Source organism: Taudactylus pleione, unplaced genomic scaffold, assembly GCF_031769625.1.
Source record: "Taudactylus pleione unplaced genomic scaffold, aTauple2 ptg000495l, whole genome shotgun sequence".
Classification (NCBI taxonomy): Eukaryota; Metazoa; Chordata; class Amphibia; order Anura; family Myobatrachidae; genus Taudactylus; species Taudactylus pleione.
Window position 1 is genome coordinate 1773955 of NW_028284897.1, and position 6000 is coordinate 1779954.

Here is a 6000-nt window from a genome sequence, read left to right on the forward strand (position 1 = left end):
CCCTTCACTGTTTATTATATATGTACTTCACTTTTTATTTTCATTCTTTATATGCAGCCTAGGCTGCTCTTAGCTATCTTTTACACTGCACTTTTCTTACTATGGTGGTGCCCTGGGGTGGCTTGGCTGGGCCAGTTTGGGGATGTCCTGCGCTCTGGATTTGAATCCTAGTATGTTAGGGACCTACCTGGCAGCGGTGGATAGGCCCATAACCTTGGCCAAGATTATGCCAAAAACATCTATTCATTGCAAAAATGTATTTATTTATATACAATCAGTTAATTTGGAGTTGAGCACCTGTACTTCTTTTTTTTGTGCATATATCAATTGTCTCCACAGGTAGTACGTCCAATTATATATATATATATATATATATATATATATGTTCAAGGTGTGCAGTCTGAAGCCCATTTCCCATATAAACATCCATAACTATGACAATACCGATCACAATACTGACAAGTAAACAATCTCCCTTCACTGTCACAATACCGACAAAAGCCAACCAAGAAGTCACATCAGTCAGAGGAGTCTCGCTAAGTCCCGTAATTGTCCAGATCCGCCATGGAACAGACGGCAATGTAGATGGCTAACCCCAGGCTAATGCGCGAGTTCTGCCTTCATATACCATCTAAAAATAGCCGGCCATCCCGTTTACAACGGCCATACCTGTCCCTTAGTAGAGGGCAAGTAATACCCCTTTTACACCGGAGCTAAAACCCGGGTTTTTGAAGGGTTAACCCGGGCAGCTCCCTGGTGTAAAAGGGGAGAGGGTTGGATCGCCGGGTCGAGTGACCCGGCAATCCAACCCAGTTAACTAGCAGGGTTTAACACGGGCGTAGCCCGTGAAACCCTGCTGTGAGAACAGCGCACTCCGGGTCACGATGACCTCGAGTGCGCAGTTAGCCGGCCGATTGGTCCGGCTTCAGTGGCGCTTGGAGATGACGTCATCTCCAAGCGACCACTTTCACTCCGCAAAAGCCGGGTCTATGCAGACCCGACTGCGGTGTGAGCGGCGCTGACTCGGGAATATCCTCACATACTGTGTATACGGGATACGTATCCTAATCCTACAAGGGAGATGTCTAAACATCATCCCCCCCCTTCCCCTAGCCTAATCTTAAACCTCATGCGGGGCCTAAAACTAACCCTCCCCCCATAGCTAACAGCTACTATAGTTTTGCTAACCTGCATTTTGGAAGCCATCCGTCGGGGTTCTGGCATCTAGATCTAGACAGACCTTTGAATATAGATGTCTGTCTTTAGTCATGCCTCTAGCTTTAGAAGCAAATATGTAGTAGGCCTGCTTTTCTGCTGTGGGCATTTTTAATACCTCTCTCTCTCTCTCTCTCTCCTCCCCCCCCCAGATAATGGTGCACTCCATGACCCATCGATAGCATGTCCCAGTGCCTTCTTTATCCCTGGCGGAGTCCAATATTGCAATTGTGGAAGCCGTCGCTCAGCCCAAAAAAATTTAACAGCAGGTAAATTAAACGTTTTGAAATCCAGAACCACATAAAATACATTGAAAGAGCAAAGTTCACCTAATACACACTTCAGCTCCTCCATGTGTCACTCCAGCCCCCTCCCTTACCATTCCAACCCTACAGCTCACAGGCGGCCTCCCCCAATGGCTCTCAGGCAATAGTGCCCCCGTGTATTTGTGGCCCTTATGCAGCGCCTCCTGTATTTGTGGCCCTTATGCAGCGCCTCCTGTATTTGTGGCCCTTATGCAGCGCCTCCTGTATTTGTGGCCCTTATGCAGTGCCTCCTGTATTTATGCCCCTTATGCAGTGCCTCCCATTTTTGTGGCCCTTATGCAGTGCCTCCTATATCTTTGGCCCTTATGCAGTGCCTCCTGTAGCTTTGACCCTTTTGCAGTGCCACTTATGCATTGTCCCCTGTTGTTTTTATCACATATAGTAGTGCCCCGTATGCTGCGCCCCCAGCCTACTTAGTATAACTTACCTGACCACTTTGTCTTCTCCAGCCTCCGAGCGTCTCTACTGCTGCTGCTGCCTTGCGCCTCTGACTTGATCTAACTTTATCCATCGGGTGTGCAGGGTAGGCTCTGCACCGCGTGGGTAACAATGATTTCACCCTCGCAGTGCACTACTGGGAACGCTGCTGTTCTCTGAAGTAAATGCTTCTTTAGCCTTCGGTAGCTTCAGAGGCCAGCGTTCCTGTAAGCAGGGGTAGGAGCGGAGCGCCCTAGGCAATTGCATGGGTCGCCTGCCCCTATAAACGGACCTGCATTTGTGTATACACAAACACACGCATGTTTAATTTTATATGGCAAGTCGATATTACATATTTTGATAAAAATACAATAAAGTTATGTTTATTATTATTTATTTAAAGTTAAAAAAATGCAAGCCATGTTTTATTCACAAAGCAAATCAACATAAATTTAGCAAATCAACATAAAATTTTAGTTTAACATTTACAAGCTAAAAAATATGAAATATACATTATTTCTTATTCATGCAAATAAAAAAAGAAATACTTTGCTTAAGACAAATTAAACAATACATTATATGTTTTTCTTTGTATAATTTTGTTATTGTATTTGTATAAATGTTTTTTATTTATTGACTTGTATTTTTTAAATCCATTTTCACTAGTTCAAATTCCTCTATTAGCTATGAAAAAAAATAAGATTAAAATCTAACTATACTCCAATATGTTATTTAAATCAATAACACACAGTCCTAAATTATTGAAACAGTTCTTCTTTCGTATAATAAATATTTAGCCAACTATTTTCTATAGCTTTGTGTATGAAATTCTGACGGCTGGTAAGTATCTCACTAAATACTGACGTTGCAATCACAAACTCTGAAGATCCTGACTGGGCATGGTAAGTATACTAACCCTCCCCTTCTCCCCCAACCCCTAACTGGAACCCTCCCTTAGTGGTGCCTAACCTCCCCCCTATGGTACCTAACCTCCCCCACTGTGGTGCCTAACCCCAAGTCCCTCTTGGTGGTGCCTCAACCTAAAATCCCCCTCCCGCAACTTAACACTAACGCACCGGTTGTGCCTAGACCTAACACTCCCTTAACCTCTGAAACTTACCTTCTGCATGCCTACATTTTGCATTCTGTAGCTGGGAAGCTGACACTGGGCTTGATTCAGCACGGATAGCAATCCTGCACACGCTGAAAAGTTTTTGAAATGAATGCCATCACAATACACTCGCAGCTCAATACTTAGAGACGCAGCACAACATAAATCCTCCCCCTTCACACAGTGATTGCTCAGGCTGCATATAGGTTTGCAATGGATAAATTATACATACCCCTGCAACTTTATTCATATACAGTGACACGCCTGCACTTGCTTGACCACACTCCCACACCACCCACCAATGATACTTGGTGTCAATCACTTCCAGGTGGGCCTGTGTATACATTGCAATCGCATTCCCTATTTTAGTGACTAGTTTGCATACACACTGTAACTAAGATGTATATACGAAGAATGCAAGAATCATCTGACTGCAGAGTTGCACTTGTGTTACTTGTAGAATTAGGGCCACTGTTTGTATTCTAGTAATGGTAATTACAGTGAGCATCCCTTAAGCTGGGATGATGACTATCCCTTTTTTATTCAAGTATTACTTTATCTTAAAACAAAATGTTGTGGGGGAAGCCCCAGAGAATCTTTGCGCTTACCGTCTGCCCACCGCCTTTTCAGCTCTATGCCAGCCTCATTGGTTCCTCCCCGTCTAGTGGCAGGCTGGTCCCTTCATACCGCCCCGCTTCTCCTGGACACAATGGCGGAGGAAAACAAACATGGCATGAAACTTCAATCTTCCCGAAAGAAAAAACAACCAGCACCTTGTCCCCAAGTCCTACTCTCAGCCCGATATCCTCATGCTGTCATCACAGGGTCCTGCGCACCAAAGTAGGATGCAGACCCCTTACGCCCAGTCTAACTCCAAAAAAATATACCGCCCAAAAAAACATCTTTTACCCCCAAAAAATAAAAGGAGTGTAACAAAACACATCCTCAGCCCCCGGCAAAAAATAAATCAATACATTTATAGGGTTACAATCAAATATCTATTTTACCTTTATAAATCATGGTTCATCAGTTCTTGGTTCCGGGTCCTGTTCTTCCTGGCTTGAGAATTGCATCCGTTCCATTTCCATCCTCATCTGAAGCTCTCTATTTTCTTCATGCATTTGCTGGACTACACTGTATGTTGATGGCATTGCAACCTGATCAGTTTGTATACATATGCATATATGTGTGTGTATATATATATACAATGGATACAATGGCAATGGCGGCGCGTGTATACGCTGCGGCTGCACTTACCGTTGGTGCCGGTGATGGCGATTCCTATGGTCCGGGTGTCCGTGTGTTGCACGCTCCGGATGTGGTGTGGTTGTTCCTGCTTGTCGGAGTCCTGTGTGGTGACGGCGGCCGGTGTGGGATCACATACCCCCGCGAGGTGCTCCTTGGTCTCCGCCTGACTGGAGTTTGGAGTGGAGTGGCAGGTTCCGGAGCTGGTGGAGTGGAGCCGCTTGCGGGAGCTGTTGGGTCCGGCGCAGAGGCTGTGCAGGTTTCTGAGGGAGGGACAGCCCCGGGTAACCCCTCAGCCACAGGCATTGTGGGTGGAGCGGGGGTGGCTGGGATTGCTGCCGCTTCTGGAGCCTGTGTGTCTGCTGCCCCTGGAGTTACTGTGCCTGCAAGCGTGGCGGCCCTGGATGGGTCTGTCGCAGCTGGGGTGGTGAGTGGTGGCTGGTCTGGAGACTGGAGTTGTGAGAAGAGCCATGTGCACGGCAATGGAAGTAGAGATTATGGGGGTGGGCAGCGCTCTGGAGGGGGGCATTTCTGGAGACTCGGTTATCCCTGGAGATGCAGGCAGGGTTGGAAGAGGCATCGGAGGAGGGAGAGGAGGCAAAAAAGGGGTAAACGAGCTGGTACTAGAGCCAGGCTCAATTTATGTTTTATCAAACCCCCTTTGCCTAGCTTATTTCTAGCAAATGTTCAGTCCCTGACTAGTAAACTGGACGAATTACATGTAGTTCTTTCATACATGAAGCATCTGGAGTCCTGCTCTGTATTAATTTTTACCGAGACTTGGCTAAATGACTTAGTTCTGGATACTGCGGTCTCTTTTGGAAACAGGATTCTGTTCAGAGCAGACAGAACTTCTTCATCAGGGAAAAGTAGGGGTGGGGGGCTGTGTTTGTATGTCCTGCGTACCTGGTGTATTGATGCTATCTGTATTGGTAATCATTGCTCAGTGGATATTGAATATCTGTCTGTCAAATGTAGACCCTTTTATTTGCCCAGAGAAGTTTCGGTGGCAATTATCATTGCCGTTTATATTCCCCCTCAGGCTAATGTGACAATTGCCCTGGGAATTCTTTATGAGAAAATTGCGAAATTACAATCTGTGTATGTTGAGGCAGTTTTTATTATAGCAGGTGATTTCAACCTGACCTGAGGAAAGTATTGCCTAAGTTATATAAAAATGTATCGGCTCCAACTAGGGGCATGCGTACCTTGGACCAGGTGTATACAAACCTCAAGTCAGCTTATGAAACTGTTGTTTGCCCCCATATTGGCAGATCCGATCACATGTCCCTGTTTCTCATACCTGTTTACAGGTCATTAGGAGAGTGCGACCGGTCAGACGTCTGGTAACTATATGGCGGGAGGATGCACTGATTAGATTACAGGATATGTTGGAATTCACAAACTGGGATTTGTTTATTGATGAGAGTAGGGTAAATGGCGATATAGATATTGACTCTCTAGCATCATTGGTATTAGGTTACATCGGTTGCTGTACAGATAGTGTTACAGTAACAAAGAGTATTAAAATATTTCCCAACGTGAAGCCTTGGTTGAACGGGGAAGTTCGATCTCTACTCAAGGCTCGTGATAGAGCGTTTAAATCTGGTGATTTAGAAATGTTGAAATCTTCCAGGTGTGAATTGCGGAAAGGTATTAGGAGGGCTAAAATTAGTTACTCCGCAA